This window comes from Tamandua tetradactyla, chromosome X, assembly GCF_023851605.1.
Source record: "Tamandua tetradactyla isolate mTamTet1 chromosome X, mTamTet1.pri, whole genome shotgun sequence".
Classification (NCBI taxonomy): Eukaryota; Metazoa; Chordata; class Mammalia; order Pilosa; family Myrmecophagidae; genus Tamandua; species Tamandua tetradactyla.
Window position 1 is genome coordinate 41,523,206 of NC_135353.1, and position 17,182 is coordinate 41,540,387.

The following is a 17,182-nucleotide window of genomic DNA, read 5'->3' on the forward strand; positions in this document are numbered from 1 at the left end:
TTCCCTGACCATCCTTCAATGGTCCTACTTTCTTCTGCCCAATTAATGATGAAGTTTTCACCCCTGAACTTCTGCTCCACTTTATTTATATTTCTCCCCTCTAAAAGTCAACATACCCTATGCATAGGGATCCTCAATACACACTGCCTGCTCTTATTTCTGAACTCCAGTTGCATAATCAGTTTAAGGTTGAAGTATCTAAATTCAATTCATCTATTTCTCTCCAAAATTAGCTACCATTTGGAAGCAAGAGTACTGTCCAATAATATCACTACTATATTCCAACATACTTATTTCCAAGAATTTTTTTGAGAAACAAAAAATGAAAAGGGCATGGATCATAGGACATCAGAAAAGAATGAATACGGTGCTACAAAATATTAATTATTAACTAATAGCTAATTATTGAAAGTTTCAATACATGACAGATTTTAAAATTTAAACATGCACATGTTTTTGCATACATGTATAATGTATGTTATCTCTGCTTAAACTGCAAAAGGTTCTGCAGAACCTAGGAGCTGAAAGCACATACTGCACCTGGAATTCATGAGGATAGGGCTCTAAACACTATAACCTGAAAGTCAACTAGCTCCCCATCCTCATCCTCATCCTACAGAGGCCCAAGCAAAGGTCCCTGCAATCCTCAGTTCCAGGAGCCATCCAAGACCATGCTGACTTAATCAGCTTTCTGATTTAATCAGTTCTCTTTCATATTAGCTTGCAAATAAGTCTAGTGTGTCTCAGGAACCAACATAATGCATTCATTCAACAAATATTAAATGCCTACTATGTTCCAGCAAACACGTTTTATGATGGGTAAGAGCTATGGAGAGAAATAAAGCAGAGTAAGAGTGTAAGGGAGTGCTGGGAGCAAGGCAGAAAACCAGGGAATGAACATTTTACTGCAAGGGTAATATTTCAGCAGAACATCCCAAAGAAATGAGGAACTAAGCCAGGCAGAGGGATCAGCAAGTGCAAAGACCCTAAGATAAGAGCCTACAAGAATTACTTTAACAGCAACCTGATCGGCTTCCTAGGTTTTTGTTGTGGTTGTTGTTTCTTTGCATGTGCAGGCTCTGGGAATCAAACCTGGGTCTCCTGTGCAAGCGAAAATTCTAGCAGAATTCTATCAAAACACAGGGGTAAGGAACACAGGGATAAGGAAGACATTGTCTATATTTTAGAACCACACATACTCTTCCAGACGAAAAGAAGAAAAGTTTATTTGGTCTGGAAATGAAATTTTCCATAGCAGATAATCTAACTCAACCTATCTGTATAGCTCATTTGAACAAGTGAAACACAGGGGAGTTCCAGAATGAGAAAGAGGTCCTTTAATCCTATATAGATTAATGTAATGCCTGGATACATCCTAGAGTATATTAAGCAGATCATCAAAAAGTATTGGCAAAGTCCCTTGAAGGATGGAAGAAAAAAATATGGAACTATTAAATCTTACCATCAGGGAATCTCCTGATACTCAAATTTAAGGACACCCAAATCAATAGGCCATGCCCTTGATCTTGAGGCTTACTCTTGCAACGCTTATGTAGGTAGCAGAGAAGGTTAGCCTACCTATAGGTATGCCTAAGAGTTATTTCTAGAGGACCTCTTTTGTTGCTCAGATGTGGCCTCATTCTCTCTAAGTTCAACTCCGCAAGTGAAATCTTGGCCCTCCCCACTACATGAGACATGACATCCAGGGGTTTTCCTAGTAGCGTGGGAGATGACGCCCAGGAATGATTCCAGCCCTGCCACCATGGGATCAACAATTCCATCCTGACTAAAAGGGGGAAAAGAAGTGTAACTAATAAAGTATTAGTGGGAGAGAGAGTTCAAATACAGTCAAGAAGCTACTCTGGAGGTTGCTCTTATGCAAGTATCAGTTAGACATTGCAACCTATCAAAACCTGCCAACCCCCAACCAGGACCATTCCAGCCAATCCTAAAGAACACCTAGGGCAATATATAAGATTCCACAAGGGTTCCACACACTAGTGTATCCTTCCAGAAACCTACAACCTCCATATGGGTCCCTGGACCAGATAAGTCCTGAAACCTGGAGGGGCCAGCCTTTCCAGAACATCAGCTAGTTCCATCTCCCTACTCCATATTAGTGACAAACCCTTCCACCGTGAAAAAGTTAGAATGGCCATAGCCCAAACACCCCTAAAGAGAAGTATGGAAAGATCAAAGGTGATGGTGGAGTTATACAGAGAATATAGGATTTAACAAATGAATATGATTGTTGAATTATTACATTGATATCTCTTTTATAGTCTCCAGTATCTTAGAGCAGCCAGAAGTAAAAACCTAAAATTGTGCTGTAACCCATGTTAAACTCTGAAACATATACTACAACTAATTGTGGTGCTGTGCTTTGAAATTTATAGCTTTTTTGTATATATGTTATTTTTCACAAAAAAGAAAAAAAAGTCGATTGTGATTAAAAAATATATGGCTTCTAGCTTCCTATATTCTGGAGGCGCTCAAAGGAAAAATCTGAGAGGATTGTATGTAGCCCATGACAAATTCTGGGATCTGTCCTGTAACAATTTGTTGAAGAGTGCTTTGAAAACCATTGCTTTTTTATTTCTTTGCTCTGTATATATGTTACATTATACAATAAAATTGAAGGCTGTGTTTGGAAAAAAAAAAGCCAATTACATGCAAATGTTCTAAAAAAATTATTATGGTGATGAATAACAACTATTTGATGATACTGTAAGTCACTGATTGTGTACCCTGCATACAAAATATGTGTGAAGATTTTTCTCAATAAAAAAATTTTTTTAATCCCAAATAAAAAAAAAAAAAAAGAGCAGGTTACTTGGTATCTTTAAGCCTCAGTTTACTCATCTATAAAATGAGTATTATCCCCTACCAGGGAAGAAATAAAGGTAGTGCATGAATCAAGTGTCTGAAACATGGAATGTACTCAACAAACGGGAATATTATTACGGTTATCTGGAGGTATATCATGCTGACAAAATACTGTCTGGCACCCAGAAAGCCCTCAGAAAAAAATATTGTTATCTAATCCTAATATTAATCTATAAAACAGGTGGGATTATACCCATTTTACAGGTGGAAAGTCTGATAATGAGAAATTTGCCCAGTTCCTACAAGGGTGAACAAATATACTCCACAGTTACACAGAGGACATAAACTATCAGGCTGAGGAAACCACTCACGTCAATGAATCAGCAGTAAAGTAGTATAGCGTTAAAAATATGGACTATGTAGCCAAACAGCCTGGGTTCATATCAAGGCCTTACCACTTCCTAGACACGTGCCCTTGGGTAAGTTTAAGTTCTCTACACCTCAATTTCCTCACCTGTAAACATGAAATATTAACGCACCATACCTCACAAATTTACTGGGAGGACTAAATGGATGAATTTTTTACATCACTTCCATTTCACTGCTTGGCACATAGGGTTATCTAATGATAGTATTAATAGCATAAAAGTAAAATAAGGAAATCATCATTAAAATATTCCTACTTTCTTTGGAGCACTTTAGAAATTGTTAAGATACTGGAGGTAGAAATGGAAAGGCAGCAGAAAAAGGATGCCAGAAGATGAAAACTTAACACCACCACAAACTGGCATAAAAATGTTGCATGGACTTAGACCAGTATACCTGAACAGATTGTTCCTATCAGTATTATTGTCCTTTATCAGGAACACTACCCTTGAGCCAGTGAGACATACGCCAACAATGCATCTGGCTAATTTCTTAAAACTAATTCAGATGTTGCTGTACTTGGAGATTAAACCAAGTAAAATATAACAAACTATCACCCCTCCAACTCATTTCTAGATGTTATTTGAAACTTAATAAACATGAAATATCACATGTAATTTCAGACTGAGAATCATTTATCCTTTATCAGTTCTCGGCAGAAAATATGTTTTTCTCTTACTGAATCCCCAAAAGTTTTCCGACTAATCTGTCCCATCCATTTAGATTATCTCCTTTTATCCTTTCCTCAAAAAAAAAAATGTATCCCTATGAAACCTATAAATCATCCCACTGAGAAGCAGTGTTATCACTGTGTAGAAAACAACATCCTAGAGTTTGGCAGAACTGGATTCAAAAGTAACCTCTGCCACTACTTACTAGCTGAGTAATCTCAGGCATGTCACTTTACTACAAAATTCAGTAAATGGAAACACCACCAATTACCTTACAGGGTTGTTGCAACAAATAAAAAATTCAATTTTAGGGAGCCTAGTACAAATTATCATGAGGTAGATGCTGTAAACAGTATCCTATATATAGAAAACTTTATCATTACTGCAAAGCCAGCTAGAGGAAATTTAATCTGACTACTTCTCTTGCAACATACAGCTCTTAAATATGAATGCCAATAATGTAATTATAATGCAGGATTACATCTCCAGTAAGCCTAAAGTTTTAATTCAATTACCATTTGAGAACCTGTATAAGCATACACTGCAAAATGAGATAAGGATTCAGAATCAAGATAAAAATTTAGTTCCTAGTCTGAAAAACTTAGCAATACAGTTAGATCAAACATTAGGGACACGCAAGTCAATAGGCCAAGCCCTTAATCTTGAGACTTGCTCTTGTGAAGCATATGTACATAGCAGAAAAGCTTAGCCTACCTATAGATATGCCTAAGTCACCTCTGGAGGACCTCTTTGGTTGCTCAGATGTGGCCTCACTCTCTCTAAGGCTAATTCTGCAAGTGAAATCATGGCCCACCCTCTTCATGGGACATGACACGCAGGGGTGAAAGTCTCCCTGGTGGCGTGGGAGATGACTCCCAGGGATGAGTCTGGTCCTGACACCATAGGATCAACAATACCATCCTGACCAAAAAAGGGGGAAAGACATTTAACAAATAAGGTACCAGTGGCTGAGAGAGTTCAAATAGAGTCAAGAGGCTATTCTGGAGGTCGCTCTGATACAAACTTCAGTTAGACATTGCTACCTATCATAACCTGCCAAACCCCAACCAAAACTATTCCAGCCAATCCTAAAGAACACCCAGGGCAAAAGGTTCCATGCACTAGGGTAACTTTTCAGAAACTTACAACCTCCAGATGGGTCCCTGGACCAGGTAAGTCCTGAAACCTAGAGAGGCCAGCCTTTCCAGAACATCAGCTAGTTCCTTCTCCTCACCCCTTATTACTGACAGCACTTGCAACATGAAAAAGTTAGAATGGGCATAGCCCAAATACCCTTAAAGAGTGGTACAAAGATCAAAGGTGATGGTAGAGTTATACAAAGAAGGGAGGGTTTAACAAATGAGTACAATTGCTGAATCTTTATATTGATATGTCTTTTAGGTTCCAGTATCTTAGAGCAGCTAGGAATAAAAACCTAAAATTGTGAAACTGTAACCCATACCAAACTCAGAAATCTGTTCTACAACTAATTGTTGTACTGTGTGGTGAAATTTATGTATATGTTATTTTTCACAAAAAAAGTGATGATAAAAAATATATATATTCCTTCTAGCCTCCAATGTTCTGAAACAGCTAAAAGGAAAAATCTGAGATGATGGTATGGTAGCCCATGACAAACTGTGGGATCTGTCCTGTAACTACTTATTGAAGAGCGCTTTGAAAAACTATTGCTTTTTTCTTTCTTTGCTTTGTATATGTTACATTATACAATAAAAAAAGTTAAAAAAAACAATACAGTTAGATCAATTTGGATATTTCCCCCAACATTGTACATTTAAACACTATATACTTCACACACACATAGAATTACTTCTCATGTTGGGTTTGCTATTTTTCTGCAGCAATCTGATAACTGTTTCAGTCTAACTTCAAAGGATCAGGGACTAACACCCTACAACTAAAGGATCTTTTCTAATATAATCCCATATTGTCTAAATTATCCCTCTGAAATTTTTCAAGTATATTTAGAATACTTAAATATGAATGTAACTACTGAATATTCTTCAATGAATAACAGCACTTTATGCACTGATATTTAATCAAAACTCAAAAAAGTACATGCACTCAGAGCTGAAAAAAATCATTTGCCATTGACAAGTGTGCTGTTCAAAAACAGAACTTCATGCTTCTGCATCCCTGCCAGTCATGGCTACCGTCACTTCCTCAATTCTCCTGCCAGGAGTAAAGTTTGAGGAATGTCTTTTGGCCTGAATGAATGGTGGAAAAAGGGAGGGATATATCCCAAAGGAAATTTATTATCACTTTTCTAATACTTCCTACATTTCCTCTACTTCTTTTAGTGTCAAAGGAAAATTCTCTAAGATTCTTATTCCTAACTATCTTTAATACTATTTCATAAAACCAAAAAGCAGCCTTTTTAAAATAAGAGGACAATTAAGCTTGTTCTTCGTAATAACATTCTAGTCACCTAAAGTTGGCAAATTAGGTACAGGCAGTAGACACACTAGTGAATGGAAAACTTCTTGCTTTCGAAAAGATTAAAAGTTTAGAAAGCTAAAAATGGAAATCTAGAAAAATGATCTATATTAGAAAATTAAAATAGATCTCAATCCTGAAATGGAAATGTTTCAAATATACCAAACCTAATAAATCGCATATATCATATACATGAAATGAATTTAGTGAGTACCATATACTGCTACAAAGATATTTTAAACTAACATTGCAACAAAAAGGTTAAAAAGTAAAAAATTAATCCAAGGTTAAAAAGTCAAATACAAGCAAGTATAAATTCAAATTCCTTTAAAATCAAGCATTTAGAATTCGAAATGAAGAAAGGCATTAAAAAGTGACTGTGGATAGCCTCTTTTGCTTTTACACAGAACCATAATACCATTTTAGAAGGTCTCAAACTTTGGCTAACAGTATCTGGTTATATAGGATGATCATGGGCTCTTTCTTATAGTTTATTAAAAACCACCAAAGACTGCAGCATTCCAAGGCTACATTAACAGTCTTTCATTATTATTTTTCCCTTAAAGTTTTTCAGAGCAAACTTTATTTTTAAATACTTGTCACTAATCTCAATTAAGGACACTATAAAAACTGCACTGACAGCTACAGGTTGAGCCTAATGTTCTTTAATACATAGTAATCCCATTACATAATGTGAAAACTAAAAAAAAAAAAAAAAAAAAAGCTGAAAAAAGATTTAGAGAAGGAGAGGGTGGGCCACCATGGCTCAGCAGGCTGAGTTCTCGCCTGCCATGCCGGAGACCCAGGTTCGATTCCCAGTGCCTGCCCATATAAAAAAAAAGAGAGAAAGGGGAGGGGGGTAAACCCTTTTGGTATAATAAAGCCCAACTTAATACACACCCTGAAGACAGAGACTATGTAATCTAGTTTACCATTTTATATTCAACTTCTCTAGTAGGCACTCTTAGAAAGCACATTAAGTACCAGCTGATTTAACAATGAATGGACCTTTTTGAGAACTTGATGAAATGCACTTACACATTTTGTACATAATTTCAGAGGGATCACAAACTTCACCCATGGGCCTCAGCTTAAGAATCAGCAATACGATTTTAAAATCAACCACATCATATAATAAATCAAGTCCCCCCCCCCAAAAAAAATAACCTTTAGTCTACCACAGTAACTATGCTGCCCACAAGTTCCTTCATCTGGTCAGAGATGCAGTCCCCCTTCAAGCTGTAACTTCTAATGATAAATTTAATGAACTCAAGAAAAGACAATTTAAAAAACTGAGTGGTCCTACGTAATGACTTCTCAATTATGTTTGTAAAAATGGAACACCAACAAAACCCCTGAAGTAAACAAGCACGGCAAAACCGCACACAATTACTTACTCACTGAAATATTAAAACATCCAGATATGAAAACAAAACTCAGTCCTCTTAAAATGAGCTCTCACCCCCTTCAAAGATTTTAGTTTGGAACACAGTAAATCCACGATTATACTGAAATCATTTCTTCAAATGTTTGGATTTGTATTCAGTAATTATTTTTGGAGGGGTGGGGGGACACCAAAAACATAAACAGGCCAAGAACACAAAACCACTACAGAAGTTACCAATAATAAATACAACTCACATTTCCTCCTAAGAAAATGATAAGGGGGGTCTGAATAGCATGCAAGAAAAACAAACTCAGATATAAACAGTAAAAACAGTTTCTTTTAATTAGGAAGACTTTAGGGAAATTGCTTTTTAGCAGTAAGGCATAGAAATCATCCCAGCCTAAGAGTCACTTGAAAAAAAGTCAACTGGAGGTTCTACTGGGTTTGAAAAAACACTGTAGCTGGTCTTTTACTGTTAATACTGTAAAAATAAAACCTTCCAAAAGAGTAAAAGTAAACAAACAAACTCTCAGAATTTGGCAGTTTAAAGAAATCTAAATCAGTTTCATGCCCACAGAACTCTCCTTAGGGGTTTCATATTCCTTCTTATCACTAATGTGTAACATTGGGAAAGTTATTTGGCTTCCCTATGCCTCAGATTCCTCTTCTGAAAAAGAGAATTATTATTTAGGGTCATCATACATCTTAATTTTCTCTAGGACAGTCCTCATTTATGCCTATTATTTCAATATCCCACCCAGTTAGTGGGCCCCTTTCACTCTCAAAAATATCCTGGTTAAAACAATAGATTATTTGGTCATTTTACCTCATAGGGTTATGAAGATTAAGTGAGCTAATACATGTAAAGCATTTATAATAGTGTCTGGCATATATTAAGAATCCAGTTAGTATTGCTGCTGTTAATGTTAGTCACTATCAATGACTTTTTCTAAAAAGGTTTTGGATGGTATCATGAACTATGCTCCCACAATATTCTTTTTTACAAATAAATTTGTGCATTTATCTTCCTACATTTGACTCTTTAAAAAGTTGAATAGTGTTAATGCTTGAAATCAATACCAACCAATTTATAACATAGAGATGGTATTGCTATCAACTGTATTCTTTATCATATGTAAGTTTTACCAGAGGTTATATTAGGGTTACCGGCAGGAAAGTGACTGTGGAAAGCAACTTTCGTTAGGACCAAAGTCCCTTAACATTCTAATAGCCTTTCTCAACGAGGGTTTCTCACATGCTATCTCCCAAACACAGCAAATGATTTGAGTGACAATTTCCTCAATTTTCCCAAGGATGGTACATAACTAGTTATCAAGTGTCATTACAGATCTACAGGAGAGAAATAAATTCATTACATACAATGGATGTCTTAGGGCATAATTCTGTGATGAAAGACCAGTTCTCAGTATTCTTGGAATACAAAAGGAAAAAAATACAGATGAAAAGAACCAACGTTAAACAGTCTGGGTAGAAGACTGCTGTCTATCACCTGGAAAAAAGATAATTTCCTACAGGAAGAAGCTTAAGGGAAAGAACAGCATAAATATATACATCTGACTCGTGGCTATGAAAAGCACTAGCACTTGTTTTACCTCATCTCTACTAATTTATCCTAGATCAGATATTCAACATTCAGCATTTCTTTAGGTTATATAAAACATGTAGTTATGGTTTATGAAAAGCAGAAAAGAAAAAGAGGAAAAGGAAAGAAAACTGAGACCAAGATACTGATCCCTAATAAACCTAAGAATCTGGGGCTTTGGTTTAACTATTTATCACCTGATAAAAATAAGAATAAGAAATCTAATAAAATGAAAAGATGAACTAAAATAGAAAGCAGAAGCAAACAGAAGAGATAGTAACATTAAAAGGAAAGAGAATATTTTAAAGGTTCCATTAAATAACCCAAAAAATTCCCCTACAAAACCAAACAGAGCAGTGAATTATTAAAAGATTTGCCAAAATTATTATTTCAAATCTACCCAACCAAACTGAATGACTGGGGAACTATTAACAGATACATGTAGCCTCCATTTTGGATAAAGCATAAATGATGTAAAGGAAAACTAAAACCATTAGCATGATTCAAAAAAAAATCAATGTACTGTCCCAGAAACTTCTGCATAATGAGCATACACAAAACCAATCTCAGATTTATTTAGATTATTTGTATAAAATAAAATTTAGACCTTTTATCGGACAGCAATTTATCTGAATCTGTCTAAACCTCTGCATTTTCCTTGTCCTATACATGAAAAAAACTTTATTTTGTAAAATTAAAATGATGCACGCTTTCTAGTGATAGATAACCAAAAGACCTGGGGGAAACAACTGAGTTTAACAGAAAAGCACAAACATTTTGAGACCAAGCTAATCTGGATGTAAATCCAGGTTGTTAATTATTAGCATGTGATTTGGGACAAGTCAAAACCTCTGAGAATAACAACTTCCCCACCTGGAAAATGACAATGACCACCTATCGTTCCAGGTAATTGAGAAAATTAAACAATATCTGTTAAAACACATAGCACAGCTATTGATATTTTTTGGTTGTTTTTTTTTTTATTTTTTGTTTTTACTTTTTAGCTATTGATATTTAAAAATACATAAATGGCAGCTAAATGAAGTCTGTTAGGATAAGTGAGGATTTAAAAAATTATAGGTCAAATCTTGTTACAGTAAATGCTATTCATGAGTTTTCTTAAAATGACTTACTTTTTCCCCCTCTAATAACATTCAACAAAATTTAAACAATAATTTATTTTTTATAAATGGAATTTTATTTTTAAGTTGCACATATGATTATCCAGTTTATAGAAATCTCCCTAGCTTGTCTCACCAAGCCTAGTCTGTATTTTCTAATTAAAATTTAAAAAAAAAAAAACAGACCATTGACATGATTCATCCTTCTTTTCTCAAGAAGGAGGTGGTTTAAAACAATTTCAATAATATCTTGACTACGCTAACCATACATAAAGACTTCTTGGTTTCTTCTGATTACTATCAAGGATAGAACTAAAGCAAGCATGCATTTAAAAAACAGTTCTGGTAGCAGACTACCACAGCTGCTAAAAATGTCAATTTTAAAATGCACATACCCCAAAATTAAAACTCTATCAAGCAACACCATTTACACTGAAGAAATATAAAACTTCGTCAAATTAAATACAAAACAGGCAACTCAGAAGATTGAAAATTCAACTAACAATTGTATTTTCTCAGATATCTTTTCCACACAGAACATGCAATAGCCATCGTTTATGATAGCTGGAAATATTTTATAAAGACAGTATAATAGTCCTAAATACATTATGTTTACCAAATGTAGAAAATTACAAAAGAAAAATGTAAAAAACTTTTTTAATAGCCTCTATTCTTCAAAGTTCCTTCTTTACTCTCCAATGGTCAGCTGCATTTTATTATATACTGATACCTATAGCTAACTAGGATTATTCCTTTCCTTTGCTGTTGTCCCCAATTCCCAAAATAGTATATAATAGTGCTCCACTATACAGTTACTGTCATGTTCAAGTCTTTGAATAATGTACCACTAGCAATTTCAAAGCACTAATAAAAGTCCAATTTCTTAATAGCTTGTGAGACACAAGAAAATTCACAACACTAAAAAGTACACTGTAATCCCAATGAGATGTAATAAACAGATAAGTGTATGCATTTAACGTAAATTTTGCACTCAAAAGTTAACTTGTGGCATTGAAAACTCAAGCTTTCTATTATAAAGAACCCAAAGCAAAAAGAATATGTTATGCACTATTTATCCCCTTTCCACATGACTGCCAGAGGTACTAGGCATGCAGATAACAAGCATTAATAAACTGTCCGAGGCATATTTTCATATCTAACCTTATATTCCCAAAGCATAAATTAGTCCTCTGCTTTAGCGTGTCCCACACTCCACCCCACCCATTTCAATTCATGGGTCCTCAGGATACCACAGAAGTTGGTAAGGTCAAAGAAAAGAATGAAAAAGGAATGTAGAATTTTATTTCATTCAAGTCTTGTTTGAGTGTTTGGGCTTTCAAAAATCCTAACAAAATAGATTTCAAAGTTATCAAACTCATAGTTTATTAATTTAGCCATTGCCTCACCACAGTAAAATAAATCTGATGCCACAATCCTCATCACCTACTTAAAACTATATTTGCATGTGCATAAAAATTCAAAATATGTAATGTCTTCCCTTAATATCCTTCTAGAGCTGAATACAAGGTATTATGAAATGTCTGTTCCCAGAATGAGGTGGAATTTTGCTACAGTAAACACAAAATAATATATGTATATAGAAATATATACAATATAAAATAAGTAAATATTTAGAAATTATGAAAAATAGATAAAATAATTAGGCAACACGCTTTTCTAAAATCAAATTCTCTTCAGAAACTTGACGTATATGCAAAAATAAATCTCAAGAAAAAACCTGACACTGGAACACAAAATTACAGAAAGTAAGGCACTTACTTACCTTAAAAAGAATTTTGGAGTAGTTCACAAATTCACTAATTAAGGAGACAGAGGGCTTTAACTTTAGTCTCTTTTACTGCAGAAGGGTCATGGTCAGAATTTTCAGAACAGAAAACATTAACATATTTTACACAGCAACTTTCAACTAGTTATAGTACCAGACTGTTAAAAGGGGAGGGTGGGGTCTAAGTCATGTTAAATGCAAATACTCACTTTCATATCAGTTAAAAAAAAAAAAAAAGAGCCTACTCACCCACTATGGCCAGTCTCTGATGCCTTAGAATACCACTACAGTTATTTCACAGTGAGAAGGAATAGCTAATAAGTTCATTTATTTTCCAGTCCTCTTCTTTACCCATTCAATAAACACCAAATACAAAAACTAAATTCAGCTCCTATCTCAAACCTCCTACCAGGAATGCTACTAACAGCACCCCAATATCTTCCACTTGGCACTTATTCCACCTGCCAAAGCCCCTCCTATTAATAGTAAATCCCTTTCATACTGATTCACTGTAACTACAACTTGATGAAATTGATACCAAGCAGAATTTACAAAATTTGCAAGTGGAATTTTCCTATTTTCGAAGGATTAATAAAGGAACTAAAAGTAGAGTGCATTCAGACTACTACACTATAAACATTTAAAGTTCCAACTAATTTAAAAGCATTTATGTTGCTTATTCTATGCAAGTTCAGTTCAAATACTCTGTGAAAGTTTGTATGCCATGCAATGGGCAATTCTTTGCACACAAAGTTAAGTTTGCCACGCAAATACTTTTGATACATAGATAAAAACTTACTAAAGTCATGACACCAAGATTGCAAGATAACGTGGCAATTTTTCTTCAGTTTTGTTTCTTTACAGAAATTTTCAAGTACACACAAAAATAGAATAGTACAATGACGCCTCCTGTACACATCATCCAGCTATCATCAACTCAAGGCCACTTCTGTTTCATCTCTACCTCCAAACCACCTCCCCCCACTGATACCTTCAATAAAAGAACAAGAGGAAGACACTGTGCTCAATAACTACAGTGAGCAAACCTAAAGATAGCAAAAGTATCAAAGACTAGCAAGTTAAGTCAAGAATCCAACAACGTAACTGTACTACCACCCCACACAGCTCCTTGTTAGGTGATAAATTTCCTTAAGAATTCATTTGAAAACAAAGAAATAAGTATCTTTAAGAATTTTAATCACGTCCATAAAACTCAAAGGACATTTAAACTTATATCTAATAGGATAAATGAGTATGTGATTAAAATGAACTTAAACATTTGCAATTAGCTTGCATTCACATAACACCTTAGCTCAAAATGGAAAATAAAAAACATAATGTGTCACAAAATTACAATTCAACCACTTGAAAAGCCGCTGAATACTTATGCTTCAACTGGTCCTTCTGATCCCTCATTACAGATTGATATCAATGTAGAAAGGAAACCAGGCATTTTTAACGTAAGTGGCTTAAAATGTTCTACATCAGCCCCAGTGTTCATTGGAAAATAGATGAAAGTTATGTGTAATCTACGTGAATTGTATGTCATTAAAGAGAAACGTATCCACTTTCCAGGCTTTTTTTTTAAAATAAGTTCACATATACCCTCAAACGCAACGTAGAGGCTCCAGATAGAATTAGGAGACCGCCTCCTGTTTTTGCTCCTAACCAATACGCAGAGAGAGAAGGTTGGCAGGAAAGTGCTGCGAGGACAGTAACAAACACCAGCAGCTCCCGAGCAGGCCCTGTTTGAGCCAGGAATGACGCACTTCGGTAACCCGACTCTTTCTCCCCTCCACCCCCGCCCCCAGCAGCGGTGCTGACACCGCGAACAGCCCGGAGTAGGAAAAAAAAGACAACAGAAAAAAAGGCAGAGGTTGGACCGCACCAGGTTTCATCAAGAAACCTCGATTATTCCTGTTTCGACACTACTAGGACTAAACAGGAAAAGAAGCTTCGTGCTTAAGCAAGTCCCATCATGGTGGTTTAAGAGTCACTAAATTAAGCTGATAATGAGTCCAATCCACAGAGACAAATACAGGGTGTGGCTGCTGTGAAAGACGGCGGACCAAGGGAGAAAAGGGGTATGGAATTTACACTCCAGTGTGAAGGGAAGATGGGGCTTTACCGGTGGGGAGGGCGGAGTGGGGGGGGGGGGGGGCGGATTGGCGGCCCGCGCATTTTAAGGAACCACTGCAAATCAACACAAGCTTTTCGTTTACTCAAACCTAACCCTACAGACCAAAAGTTTCTAATACATATTATATGAATCATGTAAACTATATATAACCACTTAACCAAACACCACGACCCTCAATTTAAAAACTACATCCAAGAAAAAAAAGGGAGAGAGAAGGGGTGGTGGTCAACAACATAAAAAAAATGTCTAGGCCACCGAAAAAAAAGTCTCACAAACCAAATGAAACTATGCAATATTAAAAATTAAAGCTGAACACTGCAACACGAAAAATCTCCCGAAAAGCCATTACAATTAAGCATTAAAAATAAAATGACATACACACCAAGTGGGAGGGGAAATAAATGTCGAAAGTACAGCAGCTTCTAACAACTAAAGGTAAAGCAAGGCATTCTATCGACGGAAAAAAAAAGGCAGAAATCAACAATACGTTTACGAATTTAGGCCAGAAGAAAATGGGAACGGGGCTCAAAGTTTTGCGGAACTACTTGATGCTGTTTCCCACACCTTCTCTCTCCCGTGGCCCATCCGACCCTTTCAGTCCTAAAATCACCGCCTACGTGATAGAAGAGGGAAAAAAGTCAACCCCAAGCAAGAATGAAAGTGTGAAGGGAAAAAGCAGATGCTGCCTACCTGGGGCAAGGATCAGGTTCAGTTCGTGCCTTGAGAAAGACAGTGCGGGTGGGGGTGGGAACGAAAAGCAGCACTAAAACTAAAACAAAAGTGGCGCCAAAACCCCCCAACAAACAGCCTTCCACTCCCGCCCTTCCCCCCTCCTCCCATGCCAAGCAGGCAGGGCCCCCTTCGGGGCACGGTCTACACGCGGGGGGCCAACACCGCAAGACCCCAATCTATTTATAAAATTCTTGCCCTAAGAAAACTGACCGAAGTCGGGCCTCGGAAAGGATGGAGAGATCGATGCCAATCGCTTTCCCAAGCAGTTCCCCCACCACGCGCTGTAGATGATGGGGCGGGGGAGAAGCAGAGGGGCCCGTCACATGAATGTTGTTCCCTCTCTAGGAAGGGAGGAAGAGAGGGAGGGAGAAGAGGGAGGGAGAAAAGGAAGGAGGAGAAGGGAGAGGGAGGGGGCACGAGGGAGGGGTGTGATCAGAGTAGATTTTCCCTCGCCTCCCTCGGTCCGAGGCCCAAATATACACAACTGAGCCTCCTCTTTCTCCCCTCCCCCCTTGGTTCCCAGCACCACCATTTTGCTCTCTTCCTTCCTCTACCACGACACCGCGCTCTCCCGTATCCCAACTACAGCCTCCCGGCTTTCCTCCCCAGACTACGGCTTACTCTACACCCCACCTCCAATTTCGACTCTCCTACGCTTAAGAGCCTTCCGGAGAAAAGGAGCCTAAATCTAATGCAACACGGAGAAGCGGAGCCTCCATCTTGCGCTGCTCCGCGTTCTCCATTTTGGGCCACCCATGGGGGGGGGTGGTCTCCGTAGAGGCCCCGAGGGAGAGTTGAGCGAGGGAAGGAAGAGAAAATCTTCGGCGAAGATAGTAGAAAAGAGTCCTGCGGTAAAAAGCCACTCTAGAAGTAGGAGGTGGGCAAGAAAGGGGACTGAAGTTCCTTGGTAGTGTTGGGGTAGCGACTGGGAGGAGAAGAGAGAAAGGAGGGTTGGGGGTTACGCGGGAGTGAGGGAGAATACTCCCTGACTTGACTTAGCCACCCGCTCAATGGCTGCCCCGGATGGGGAAAAGGAAGAAGAGGGGAAATTAAATGGCAATAGAGTCCCCAGCTTCTTTCCCTCCCAGTACCTCTTTCCTGCCCTATTTTAACCATACACACCTCACGGTGGGCCCCGCGCCCTCCGGATGCCCCTCCAAACTTCTAGAAGCTTCGCCTCCGCCATTTTATAACTTACCTCCCCCCTCAGCGTACACAGAGGCAGGAACGAGACTGTTCGCCTCCCCCACTCCTCCTTCCTTCTTTCTCAGGCCGGGGGCTTCTTCACCCCTGGGCTGGTACAAGATTTTTCCCCTTCCTCTTCTTTACACCCTCCAATTCTACTCAGGGACGGAAGCTCCCGCGGTTCTAGAGCGGTGGGGGGTTTTGAAAGTGGCGGTCGGATCCGGCGGGTTTTTTTTTTTTTTTTTTTTTTTTTGGTGGCGCTTCGGGATTGTTTGGGGTGTTCGCTCTTCGGCGACTTGGAGGCGAATGGAACGCGCAGGCGCCATCTGTCGGCCACGAGCCCGCGCCCGACTACCGTTAGGAGGGAGCGGCATCTAGCGGCTGAGAGTTGGCAGTGCAAAGCCTGGCTCTCAGCCTTCCCACTCAGCGTCCTCCTCCCAGTCATCAGCCAATCGCGGCGGAGTGACTCCCGGGTTCAGCGTCTCCGACCCGCCTTCAAACAGGCGCCCGCTGGGGCGCGCGGCCGAGTGGGGTAAACAAGGTGTCGTGCCCGCGCGTGACTTATTCATTTGGCTGTGCTTCCGCCGCGGACTGAGGGAGTCCGCGGTTCCTCTTTCTTTGGGGGGCGGGGGGGCGGGGCATTAGGAATGTCTGGCGGAACCGTGGGAATTCAGTAGGTGGGCTCAGTCGGGGACTCGTCCCGCGCAGCCCCGAGGTAGCAACCCCGTCGGGCTTTACCTTACACGTCCCAACTCTGACACGCTTCAGCGAGGGCCCCTCGGCCTTCGATCCTGGTCCTTCCTTTCACCGTGGCTCCTACCTCTTTCCACCAAAAGAACCTAACTCGC

General features: G+C 38.4%; 1 protein-coding gene across 10 annotated transcripts in view; it reads right to left on the reverse strand.

Moving 5' to 3' along the window:
- The window catches only part of STAG2 (STAG2 cohesin complex component), a 194,999-nt gene extending 178,397 nt beyond the window's left edge, over nt 1–16,602 (reverse strand). For 3 of the 10 annotated variants that reach the window (XM_077145994.1, XM_077145997.1, XM_077146000.1), the window contains exon 1: nt 16,348–16,602. The gene's annotated coding sequence lies outside the window, so the exon portion shown is untranslated. Of the gene's footprint in view, nt 1–15,107; nt 15,301–15,359; nt 16,246–16,271 lie in introns of those variants that run through there. The other 7 variants (XM_077145993.1, XM_077145995.1, XM_077145996.1 and 4 more) reach the window with 5 other exon arrangements.
- Between the last annotated feature and the right edge of the window lie 580 nt (nt 16,603–17,182).